The sequence below is a fragment of the Ambystoma mexicanum genome, chromosome 7q, assembly GCF_040938575.1.
Source record: "Ambystoma mexicanum isolate Mex_15411 chromosome 7q, UKY_AmexF1_1, whole genome shotgun sequence".
NCBI classification, from domain to species: Eukaryota; Metazoa; Chordata; class Amphibia; order Caudata; family Ambystomatidae; genus Ambystoma; species Ambystoma mexicanum.
Window position 1 is genome coordinate 224,209,065 of NC_090941.1, and position 14,110 is coordinate 224,223,174.

Sequence of the window (14,110 nt, forward strand, 5' to 3'; positions counted from 1 at the left end):
ATCCCTGCATTGGCTGCTTGTGTGTTATTTCCATTCGGGGGTCTTCTCCAAATCCAGTGAGGCCTCGCTAGCTCACGCTTTGCAAGTCACAGCAGATACATAATTATATAATGCTGCATTATTAATGTTACAGGTTTTCATTATTTCAGAAAGGGGCCTTGAACTATGTCTTAAAATAGATGCATTTTTTAAATGAAGCCTGTGCATTGTGTATGTAGTGTACCCGGATATTTACCTTATTGGGTTTATTTAAGAAGGCAATAACAATTGCATTAGGAAGAATACTTTTTTTAAAGCATGCGTCTCTTTGGTTGTGCCTGACCTACAACACACGATAGCACCGCAGACATATATCAGTGGCAGACAGGCACTATGCAAACGTCCACAGCATCGCATTATGTAAAATATTTGCGGTGTGTTACAGTTGTGTGATGATCAGTAGTTCGTTTTTATATATTTTTTTAATGTAAGTGGCTGTTTGGATTATATATGCAAATGTATTGGAAAGTGTCATTTGTCTTCATTTCTTTTCATGTAGATTTATGATATTCACCTATCACAGGGCGTGCTACATGGATGCAGCTTTCCCCTCGTAATAGGCCTCTCTGTCTCACTGAACCCGTTTATGCATTTCTCCCTCCATTTTGTGCACATGGCTGCAGCCCTTCCACGTTCTCCTCTCAATTTCAGATGGATGAGATGTCCCAGAAGCAAAGCTAAACAAATGGGGACCACACCGCCTGGACAACAGAGAAAGAGACACCAGGATAATCACCCCAAAACAATAGACCTTGCAACTGATAGGGTGGGCTCCTTTCCAGGGAACAGCCGACCGAGCCTTCACCACTGGCTAAGAGACTGGCCCAGTCTCAAATGACACGGCCATATGGCAATGGGAAACAATACTGAAAGGAGGCAGACGGTGTTCAAAGAAGTGCATGGTAAAAAAAAAAAAAAAGGTAATATGGCTGCAAAATTCAGAATAACAAGTACCTTGGCCTTCAGGTTTCTGGTCTTCCTTAAAATGTTTTAGAATTATTAGGAACAGCATTTTGTATGGTGGCCATGACTGAGGCATTGACAGGGTCTTGCATGAAGTACATCAGAGTTCCATTTTTCAAAAGAAAGGTATTAGTTCCTACAGCATGCACTTTTTTCTTGAACTGGCACTAAAACTTAATGTGCCTAAATAGTTATACAATGTTTTCTTTATAAAAACAGAAGAGTGGAAATTATAGTTGGGCAGAACGCTTAAAATGTGATGTTGTGGTCTCCTCCGATCTCCAGCTCACCAAGAATGCAAACTAACGATTTCAATGCCTTTCTACCCTAACTTCTTATTAGAGAGACTCATTCAGTGATTTCACACCTCTGAAGTATAGAGGCTTTGTGTACAATAAATGGGCAAATGAAGATTGAGAGCTCTGCTGTACCTGTGTCAACCAAATCTCTGCCATACCTAAACTTAAAGACTAGCCTAATTAATCCAAGGGTTAATATTCAAGAGAACAATTTTTTTAAGCTTAGCTCTGTCTTTTCTAACCAGTTAGGATTCCTAGAACTAATATTCATTTTCCTAATCGATTACCCAAATTACAACATTGGTGCTTAAATACTACTTTCACATATCGTATTGGAATTATGCCAAACTGTGGTCAAACTACATGCAAATGCATCTCATAATTTAAAAACTGTACAAAGAAGATTTGTTTGTGGTCATTCACACTATTTAGGGCCCAATTCATAGAATCTGGCGCAGGAGCAGCGCAAGCGCCTCGCGCAGAGAGGGTGCATGCGCCTGCGCCAGCTGAGGCGCAACACATCATTTTTCACGCATCGCATATTCATGGATTTCCCGAGCCATTACCAGCCGTGGCGCAGTGAACATCCAGCAGCGCCAGTGACACCCCCAATATCGCCCCCCGCGCATTGGAAAAAGCCATCGAAATCCCCAATACGGCACAAGTACCTGTGCTATTCTTGGCCCAGCACACAGCCCCCCTCCATTGTAATCGCGTGAAAAATCAGAGCGTTTTTCACGTCACGGCAGTCAATTCACGTGAAAAGGGCCTCGCGAACGCCCGCGAAATCGCATACCCCGCTTGCGCCAGCCAAATCGGGTGAAAAGGGCTGCGCATGTAGTGACGGGTGTTGGGGGGTCCCATCACACGTGACTATACCCTGCAGACAGCCCACACCACAGGGGACCCCCCAACACCCGTGACCATGCCCTGCAGGCAGCCCATCACCCATGACCATACCCCGCAGGCAACCCACACCACCGGGGACCCCCCCAACACCCGTAGTCATGCCCCGTAGGCAGCCCACATGGGACCATACACCGCAGGCAGTCCCTGACTCATGCCCCCCCCATCAGTGACGGCAACCTGCAGGCAGTGCCCGCATCATGTCCCCCCACCAGTGACTGCAACCTGCAGGCAGGCCCTAACACACATATCCCCCAACACATCTTCACAACATGCATTAATTTATGAAATGTCCACAAATTTCCACCACACGCTGCCCCCCCAAAGTGCAACTAAACACCCATCCATTGGTCATACCAAGAATATATCCCATGCCATGTGAATCACAATACATCACATGCATGTCTGCACACACATCACCAACATTGATGAATAGCAGGGACACATAACGTAGCAAGTGAAGAGTGAAAAGTGACACATGCACCAAACCATTGCAAGCAGACACCACTTTGATTAGAAGCAATACAATGTATTAAAAATTTAAAACCACATGAACTGAAAGACAACCATGAAAAAGAAAATATGAATGTAATGCAAACGAAACTGAAATCCAAAAATAAATATGTGAGGATGAAAAATGGCAAAATGATAAAAGTGGTCCATGTCTGTTGAATGTCCTCAGAAAAATAAGAAATAAAACATTAATCCACGGTGATATGAATACAAAACAAGATAGCAAATGAGTCAAACTATGTACAACATCCAAGGGTCCATGATCCCAAAAACCAGAAACAAACCCTATAAAACCCTAAAACTAACTATGTACAAAATGTGTAGAAAACTCCATGGACTCGAAACAATAAAAAAATTAAGTAAACCTAACACTACATAACTATATACAAGCGCAGTGGGCTAGTCCTACGACTCACCAATGTTACCAAGCGTCTGGGCCAGGGCATCATCAAACTCTGCATCAATATCCTGGAGCAATATCCTCTTCCCGACGCAGGAAGTACTCTGCCCTGGCCATGGTGAGTCATGCCCCACGTGCCCGCTGCCACTCTGCATCTATCTGCTGGCCCATCCGCTGCCACACGGAAGACATCCTTGTTCCAGGGTCCTCCTGCCCGATGGCCGATGCCTGCTCCTGTGATGTTGTTGGCCCCCGAGTCCTGACGCCTCCTACGTTGAGACTGCTGCTGCCGATAAACCCTCTGCCTGCACCACCAGGATTGACTCAGGGCCTGCTAGCCCGGATTGGTCACAGAACAGGCACAGAATGACTTAGAGGCCGACTTCCGTGTCACGAAGTTCAAGCTACGTGTGGCAGTGAAAGTTGCTTTCACCAGGCCACGTAGATCTGGGGCAGCAATATCATCTGCTGCCTGGAGCAGCCAGGGTGTGGAAGCTGCAGGGGCAGCTGAAGGTGAAACAACCCCAGCTCTGAGTCACCCAGCCGGGACAGTGTTGGTCCCGGCCCCTCACACAGAGGCAGTTGTGGCGCTGGGTCCTAGAGACAGCACCCAGCAGCCAATGCCTGCAGTCAGACCATCGGTCCTCATGCAATTGCCTGCTTCCAGTGGTCAGTCCACCTGCGCTTCAGCCCCTACTGTGGAAGCAACTCAGGGTCCGCACCACCTCTTAAGAGGAAGAAGCGTGCTCTTACGATACAGGCTTGGACCCCACACACGGCTCGGGCCTCCAGCACGTCAAGGAATAAGAGTTTCACTGAAGTGGAACTGGACGCACTTGTGGGCTACGTGTCAGCACACGTCCGCGACATGCTGGTGACGGCAGGGTGCAAATCAGTGCCAGCTCAGCGTAGAGCCCAGTGGCAGTGCATTGCGCAATGTATCAGCGCCTTGGGATTGGAGAAGCGCACAGCTGATGATTGCTATAAGCATTGGAATGACCTCCGACGCCAAGCAAAAAACAACCAGGCTTCAAATTACACCTCTACTCTGGTGACCGGCAATGGGTCAGCACCGGAGGACGATGAACTCATCGAAAGTGAGGCGATCGCTGGAGGGTTCATCGCTGAGGGTCAGATCCAAGGCGTGGGAGACCTCTCGGATTATGAGACGATGTCCGGTGAGTGTTCATGCGTCTGTGTCCAGGCCATGTGTATGTTGCTTGGGTGATGTGTTGTGATTGACTGCCAGGTCAGGCAATGTAGTCATGACTGCCATGTGTGACCCATGCGATGCTTGACTGATAAGTTCTTTTTGTGATGCAGACTGCATACAGGCCATGTGCTGCACACGGAGGCAATCCTCATCAACATACCTGCACCCTCCTTCCATGTCAATCACTCGCCAGCCTCTCTTGTCCATATTCTTGCTCCAAAACATGTTTGCGGATAGCCTGTGAAGATCTTCCACTGAAGACTCGCCCTCTGTCGTCACATGACTGACGTCTCTGTGAGGTCACGTTGCAAGCTGATCCTCCTCAGGGGCATCCTTTCTTGCCTCTTTATCCCCCAGCAGCTCACTGTCTCCATGGGACTGGTGATTCCCATGGCGGACTACTGCAATGGCCTGTTCTCAATTTTCTGTGAATATGCACTCTTCCCTCTGCAACTCTGCCAGACCTGTACTATGTGGAACATCCTTTCACCTTGATGAAGGGTCTGTCACTCGGACTGTGCTGATGGCAGAGGCTCACAGTGGCCATGTATGTTCATTTATGGACCATGTGCATTCCAAACAAGCCTCTATGGGCCCGGTGCAAGCCCCTCATCCGACTCCATCTTTGGTATTTACTCCTTCTCATGGTATTTCATCATCCCTTTCCTGCTCACTCAGGGTCAGTTGATCATCATGATCATTTGTTTGGGGTTCTCGTCTGTGTCGAGCAGATGCCTCCCTCTGGTATAGCCTCCCTGCCTCTATGCAACTGGTGTTGTGGGTTCTCTGGGTCTGGGGGCACTTCTGATGCTTCCTCGTGTGTTGTGCCTTCTGTCCTCCTCTCCCCTGCTGTAGTCCCAGATTACTGTGAGAATGCAATTGACACCTGCCCACACTGTCTGCTACAACAGTGTTCTCTGAGTGACCATTTTGACCCATGCACTGCCTCCAAGCCATCCCCCGCGCTTGGGTTTGGGGTTCACTGTATCCCTACAACCCACTGCCAACACTTTGCACATGATGACTACACTTGCCCTTACACTGCCATCATGACATGACATTGTAATTACTGGTTTTGTCTTTTTATTGACAGTTGAGGCCCTACACATGTACTGCACTGCACCCGGACACTTCTGAGCCCTGTTTCACCCTTCAACATGCCTATTCACTAGTGTGATTTCAATGTGACCTAGCATTAATGTATCGATCTGCCTCCCATCACTGTATTTCAACACCCTAGCGTTGTTGCATCCTGTGTCACATGTGTGTTTTGTTATACTGATTTCCATGTACTGTCTGATGGCATGCATTTTACATGGATCACAGACAGTAGTGATTCACTCCCATCTGGGGCTGCTTGACAGTTCTGCCATGGCTATGCTACATGCCATCTGAGTGCTGGCATCTGTCATGTTTGTTGAAGGTCCATGCCAGTCACAGGCTTGTGTGTGATGCAGGTGCTATGCACCATGCAGCACATGTGTTGTTTTGCCATTTTGCACTCATCCGTGTCTGCTTTCAGGGCCCCCTTCCACTTCATTGGCACTGCGTGCATGCCTGAGTGTGTGTCATGTGTGACATGTCTGATTCGTGTGTTGGATGTCAACATTGTAATACCTATGTGTGTGGCCAATGCTGTTAACATGTGTGGTCATGTCTTCTTTTTGATTTTGTGCAGGTGATAAGGCAATGGAAGCAGTGGAGGAGGAGGAGATGGCGAAGGGGGAGGAATATTCAGAGCCCCAACCAGGCACCACTGGAGGACGTGGCATGGTAGTGCACGAGAATCCATTTGTGCTACAGACCATCCTGTCCATGAGTGTCTCTGAGTAAACCTTTGAGGATCTCTATGCCTCTGGTGTGGAATCGGATATTGAACCATATGTCCCTTTGCAGGTGAGTGATTCTGACATGGATGCTGTTCTGTCCAACACACCTCCACTGGGGGTAGACCCCTCAAGGACCCATTCAGTGTTGGAATGTCCGCCTGTGGCGGTTACGGATGCAGGGTCACACTCCATACTATTTGCTCCTGATCTTAGGGCAGCAGATCAAAGGAGGAATGCAGTCCTGCAGCCACAGGCAGCGCCACCACAGCAAGGACCACGTCTTCTTGGGCCCGACAGGTGTGGTGTCCAGCAACGCAGTGGCCATGCGCCACCGGGTAATATTGTGTGGAGAATTCCATATATGCCATTGCACAGCAACAGGGGGCATCATGTGAGATGATGGCTCAGGCCGTTGAAAGGGTGGCCACTTCCATTCTCCCCCCGAAAGGAAGGTGGAGATCCAGCAGAAGGCAACACGGTCCACATGCCGCTCACACAGGCAGGACATGTTGGCTATAGGCTAGCTGTGCCGGTCATGAGCCCATGGAGGATATTTTTTTTTTCTCAACATCCACCCATGTGGGTGTTGAGGTGCACCCTGCACCTCCTCCCTCCTGGGTGTCCTTCCCCCTCCCCCCGGTGAACCATGGCCATTTTTTTTTTCTTTTTTCATTTTTATGTCTATTGTGCATTCAGTGTGTTGCTTTGTGTGGCATCCAAAGGCATGCACTGTGTGTTCTGGCTGGGCCCATACATGCTTGTCTCGTGTTTGTGTTTGAGGCTTGGGGTCCAGACACATATGCCAATCCTGCTTCCTCTTTCCATGGGCTTGCAAGGAGGGCACTGTGTGACAGTAACTTACATAGAGGCATTGGGATTCCATCAGTTGTGTGGCCAGTCTGAAGTTCAAACTGTGTATACACCCCTAGTGGGGATTCATGATGGTTTCTCCAGTGCATGGTTGACATGTATTTTCGTTTGAATATTGCTAATTGTGCATATTTACATGTTGCATCTTCATGTATTACCTTGCCTGTCTCCATTGTTGATGCACTTCATGCGGTACCCTGACACATTTAGCTAGCAGCAACACACTCAAGATAGGTGGGGTCCATGTGTTGGCTTTGTCACATTGAAACACTTGTGCTATTGTGATTGGTCACTGTCTGCCGTTGCCACTGTTGGGTCCTGTGTTCATGATTTGTTATGCGGGTAAGTATATGTTCATGTGTACGGTTTGATTTTGATGTGTCAGAGGGAATGGTCTCTGGCCGGTTTCCATTTGTCACGGTGCACTTTGTGACAGTTGTGTCATGTGTTGTGCATTTATTTTGTTGCTTTCACATTGCATGCCATGGCATGGTGTGTCGGGCAGATGACATGGAGTTTGGGAGGATTTAGGTGACATACCAGTATTTGGATGTGCTGTTTTGCAAGGGGGTAGTGGATTATGCACGATGAATGTGTGTATTTTGTTTAAGTAGCTAGGGATGCACACAATGCAGCATTTCCAAGGACACATTCTCAGGGTGGTAAGGTTGTGACAGTTGACTATCCCTTTGTCATCATCGATTGTCACCTGGTATGTGCCAGGCCTGTGTGCACTCTGCAGGGGTGGAATTTTAGGTTTAAAAATGTAGCCACAAGCTGGGTACGGGCTGCCTTGCCACGTGCCGTTTCCCTCCCATGCGCAGCAGCCGTGCATGTGGTTGAGGATGTGGGGGCGCCACCATGTCCACCGGTACGCGCCGCTGTGTTGCAACGTTGTGCAGGACACATGCTGCCACAATGATCCTGCACACTACTGGGGGTGCATATAGTAGCTGTCCACCAGAGCAGAAACATGACTTGAGCACTCTGAATGTGCGCTCCACTGTGGCCCTGGTTGCAATATGGGCTGCGTTGTATCTTACCTGGGGTGGTGTGGTGGGGTTCCATATTGGCATCATCATGTATGTTCTCAGAGGATAGGCACTGTCCCCTGGGGAGGTGGGAGGGGGTTGTCATTAGTTGGTTTGTCTATTTGTCTTTGTGTGACATGCATGCATGTGCACAGCCATTTGTACTCGCCAATTAGCCATGTGTCACCGTGCCTCCCAGCTTCCAGGTCCCGGTTTAGGGGTGACATTCTGAATATGAAACTATCATGGGTGGACACTGTATAGTTTGCGTAGACAGAGGTGATGATTCCCTTGGCATCGCTTATGATCTGCACATTGATGGAATGCCACTGCTTGCAGTTGCAATAGATGTGCTCAGTGGGCCTAGGTGGACATAGGGCCACATGGGTGCAATCAATGGCACCAAGCACTTTGGGGAAGTGTACCACCCCACAAAAGTCCTGGTCCATGACCTGCCTTTCTGCGGGTGTTCTGGGCATGTATATGTACCTGCGGACTGAGGGGCCTGCAGTCATGATTGCCAAAACCTGGTGAAAGCAGCATGACTGCGTGGGCTGTGAGACGCCACCAACTATGGCAGTTGTCCGCTGAAATGACCCAGTGGTCAAAAAATACAGGACATTGAGCACCTTTTCCCAGGGGTTCAGTGCTTGGGAGCACAGGGTGGGTGATATGAGGTCATCCTCCCACTCAATGACCAGCTCTAGGATGATATGAGGTGGAAACCTATACCTTCCCTAGACCTGGTCATCAAGCATTCCAAAAAAGGCTGGTTCTGGGTAAATAAATGCAGGCCTGTCTATCCTCCTCCTCCTCCTGCGGTGTCCCACGATCACTGCTGCGAGGAATGGTACATTCATCGTAGCTGTATACGTGCGTTTGTTGTTTGCACGCACTTTTATGCTGCACTGGGCTTTTTCGCCTGGCGTACGTGTTCCCGACTTTGTGTGTCTTTTGGCATGCACGAGTTTGCCCTGTTCGATTCCATGAATACGTGTCGTTAGCGTGCGTGTGGGCGCTGCAAGGATTTTGCAGAGGTATTTCCCCCGTAACACCCACATTATTACGTGTTGTTCCCCATTCCGCGTGTTCCGCCCCCTTTTTAGGTGTGTGCGCTGGACGGTGTGCGCCTTCTCTGGGCATCACACACAGAGTGTTCCTGATGGCGCAATGACGTGTAGGACCCACGCGGTTTCGGTGCAGGTCGCGTGTAATCCGCGCGCAATGTGTTCATGAATAGGGGAACAGGCGCTTGCGCGCGTATTGCATGCGTACTCTGCTACTTTCACGCTTGCACCCCCGTTTCCGTCGTACATTTATTCCAAAAATGACTCTGTTAATGTATTTGTCTTTTACTGATATCATGGAACATATTTCTTTTCAATGAAATTAGATATTACTGTGCATCTTGACGTTCCCAAATAAAATGTGTAGGTTATCCAAGCTCAAAGACAAAGATGTGTTGAAAAATTGACTATGTTGGCATTACTCTTTAGTGGGAATGATTAATACATGTTTTGATTGTAGAAACTGTTTGGTAGTCCCATAAATATGCGCTCTACAACCAAAGTATGTATTCAGAAGATATCTCAAAATAGGACAGTTTTATTCTATCCAATTGCAAATAAACCTTATCATTCGATAATGCATTCAAAGCTGGGCAGTAATCCAAACAAACCATGAACAGATTATGCAAATGTCAAAAACCAAACAAAGGAATGCCAAACGAAGTATAAGCTGTCGAACAAAGTTGCTGGTGCCAACACGTGTTTCGACCTGTGCGGTCTTCCTTAGGGCACACAATGAAATTCCTAATTAGTTCACAACATAATCATTCAAAATGTATGTCACTGGTTGATAAACCACTGCTAGTATAGACATTATTGGCATAAGACAAAGCATGTGGTGCATATTGTAAGGTAGGTAAGGGTAAAGAAAGAAAGTTGAGGGGAGGGGAGAAAGAAGAAGGAAGACACAAAAAGTTGCCATTAGTGCATCTCCATTTTCAAACTATTGTCACACCTGCGCCACGGGCGCATCCATTTACGCTCAATATGGACTATTTGTTTATCATTTATTTACAACAGACTCTTGGATCCATCTATATTTACTTTGGGAACTTTATTTCCCATTTGCGAGACTTTGGTGCTTTATTATTTTTTCCAACAAACTACGTATACCACAATGCACCTGGCTACAAGCATCGATTCCTGGCTGTTCCTATTGGTTATCAAAGGAACTACACCCCCCAGAAGCCCTAGGGACTTGCCCTGCTTCCACCAGCCCAGGAACAGAAAGGGAGGTGGCCGATTGCCTGCAGGTGTGCTTCGCCAGGTGCAACCAATTAGCCTGCCCCTGTGCTGGGCTAGGCAGTATAAAGGCTGCTGCCTGCAGTGGCTCAGCCTCTTGCACTGAGAGTCCTTCCTCCACCTTTCGCGTCTTTCTACAGATCTTTGTATGCTGTTTACCATCTCTCCTGCTTGGATCCTGCCTTGCAGCTTGCTACACCCTGCTGCCTACAGCCCTAGCCTTCTGGGCTCCCTACCTCAGTCCAGCTCCTCTGGGCTTCCTGTCTTGCAGCTTGCTACACCCTGCTGCCTACAGCCCTAGCCTTCTGGGCTCCCTACCTCAGTCCAGCTCCTCTGGGCTTCCTGCCTTGCAGCCTGTTACACTTCGCTGCCTCCTGCCATTGCCTTCCAGGCTCCCTGCCTCACAGCCCTGCTCCTTTGGGCTCTCCACATTGCAGCTGATCACGCTCTGCTGCCTTCCAGCTTCCGCCCTTGCCCTGCCGGGCTCTCTACATTGCAGCCGATCACGCTCTGCTGCCTTCCAGCCTCTGCCCTTGCCCTGCGGGCTCTCTACATTTTAGCTGATCACGCTCTGCTGCTTTCCAGCCTCAGCCCTTGTCCTCTGGGCTCCCTGCTCTGCAGCCTGCCTCACTCTGGCTGCCTTTGTCCTTTGGGCTCCCTGCTCTGCAGCCTACCTCACTCCGGCTGCCTACAGCCCTTGTCCTCTGGCCTTCCTACTTTGCAGCTTATCACGCTCCGCTGCCTACTACCTATCTTTTTCCGCTGGGTTCTCGGCCTAGCAGCCCGCTACAGTCCTCTGCTACCTTCTACGGTCAGCGGCCCTGCCCCTCAGGGCCCACTCCTTGCCGCCCGGCCCTTCTGGGTTCCTTACCGTGCAGCCTGCTTTACTCTGCTGCCCTAAGCCCTTTTCATCTGGGATCTCTAACTTACAGCCCTGCTCCTGTGGGCTCGCTCATTGCTTTCCTGCTCCTCTGAGCTCTCAACCTTGTTCCTTACTGTCCTCTGCTATCCTATCCTGTTACACGACTTTCCCTTCATTTCCTTCTGCTAGTTTGCTATCACCTCCTTTCCTGGATTTGTCTGTAGTATCTTCTCTTGTACTGTTTGTAGACCCTTTTGTACAGAGCTTGTCTGTTGGTTCCCATCAGTCAACCTCTGCCCCTTCCCTTGTTTCGTTTCTACATTACAGACAACCATAGCTGCTGTTCCAAGCCATGAGCAAACAGCGTGGGCCTCTGTTATAGCAAACTGTGTAGAAGGCTAGAGTATTTCCTAAGGTTCGTGGAATACTCTTTTCCTAGATCTGCATACACCCCAAGAGGGAATTCATTCTGTACCTTTTTCTCTTGCTACTCTGGTCTACTCTTTGTTCTCTTTCCTCTCTGCTGTGTATGTACTTATCTGTCCACTTTATTTTGGCACAACCACCCAAACCCTTTCTGGGTGTCTTGTGCTACTCTTAATAGAGTGCCATCCCTGACAACTATACATTCACATAATATACATTTAGTTAGTGTATTGGATACCCACTTCTTTGAATTAGAAAGCAAATAATTACATACACATTAATGAATCTCATCATACGGCGCATACAGTAATGACACATAATCGTGAGGGATCTGCCGGCTAGAAGGATTTGAGATACCATGTGCAAATGTTTTAAACATGGTGAGATTTAAAAGCGTTGTTAACAGGGTTTACCAAACATTTGGCGCCCCAGTAAAACAATTACCCTTCCAATGGTCTGTATTATTTGTAATTGTGCTGTATGACTGTACTAAACCAATGATCCATTTAATATACCCCATGAAAGATAATTCCTAGAATGTGGAGCTTGTCTTGTTTATTTTGATTGACGTGGGACCGTGGAATGCCGTGCAGTTAACGCTTTTATTGGGATTTTCCCTGTAACAAGAACTAACATCATTCCTGGTCCTAATGGCGCAAATTTCATAAGGATTATGTACAGAGATTGTTGTAGCCTGCACACCAATTTCTAAAGTGAACTTCATAATACTTTAAGTATTTTAATGATTGTATGGGTGCGGGGGAGGAACACACATCTCTGGGACTGACTTAAATATTGATGAAGATTAACCACTGTAAAATCATTAAGAATGAGATAACAGATAGAATTATTACTATTTTATTTTTGTTTGAGTGACTTCAGGAAAGAAGGTGTGCAGAGGACGGGAGTGTCCATTACCAAAGGACACTAAGGACCTGATTCACAGACGCATTTCATAATGGCGGGTTCTGTGAATCAGGCCCTAAATATGCCTGTATAAAGAGCATGCCAGAACAATTTCTTCTACTCTCGCCCTGGGCTGTGGCGATTGGGTAAGCACATACTAGCCAGTTTGTGATTGAGGCAGTGGAAGATCACACTGGTCTTGGGTTAGAGGGCTGCTCGCCCAGTCATAAAGCTTTCCACCTGCCACACAGCCTTTTAGTTTTTGTCCTCAATCTCCCGTCATCCATGGCATGTGGATGATGTCTTTCTCTACCTTGTGTGCCTACTGAAATATGGATGATAGCTCTCCTAGGCTTTCACGCCACTAGAAGCTGTGCACAAATACCAGCTACACGTCTGTGTGAAAAAATAACAAGTATCTGATGACTTTTTTACTCCATTTTGTTGCGTGTTTAAGTCCTGAAATTACAGTTGAGCGCACAGGGGATTGTTTATACAGACGTTAGTTTTTATGCTGGTACATGTAGAGTTCCGTAAAGGATGGTGAAAATAAAGCTATACTCACTCATATTACTCACAATTGGGTAAAGGGGCATTTTTAACTTTTTTTATGATTTTACATTTTTAGATGTGTATTTATAAATGATTGTGATGTTGTTATGTCTGCTGAAATGTACTTTTATGGGATAATTATCGCTAATAAAGAACAGCTGATTGATTGAACATAAGGTTTTATATACTTGTAAGGGAGTTTTATATTGTGATTGGTGTACTTTTATGTCATAATAATGAAACCGAGCATTGTTTGAACCTTACAAACTGTATGTTAACGTACATTTAAATCAGCTAGAAATTTAAAAAGTATCTGGTTAGGTGTCAAAAGGGCAGACTGGGATCAAATACCATTGTACAGAAAGTATGTGACCCTGGACAAATCATTTAATTACACTGTGCCATATCTTCTAAAATTGGGATGCCAGGTATAGGTTTCCTGTTATTGGGGTAGGGAGGCAGGTCCGGGAGGGTTGCTCCCTCATGGGCAGATTGGGGAGACACTTTGATTGCAGACAATTGCCAGGCATCTACCTGGGCAGCCCTGCCATATTCATTGAGCACTATTAGCTGTGATTGGGAGGGTCAGCGTTCAATCAGTTTGGGTCAGTGATGTTGGCACCCATAAATCAATGATGCATTTCATTTAAATCACTTGGTTTGCAGCGTCTTTTAGTGTTTATACACTATTTCGTTCAGTGGCTTGGTAAATCCCCATATAAGAACTGTAATGAAGAAGAAAGATGATGGTGTAATGGCCCAATTACTTACCGGTAATCTTCATTTCTACGAGCCATAATCTTGCTCGTCACAGTCCTCAGTTCTTTCCATCCCATCCAGCGCTCGGTCAACAGGACATTCTATCAGGCCTGGTAATGGGGGAAGGTTCCTTACAAAGTAAAAAAAAAAACTCACACAGACACAAACGTGAAGGAAGGATGCAGTCCATGTTTGGTTGAGAAGGCTGATACTGAAGTCTGTCTCGCGTGACA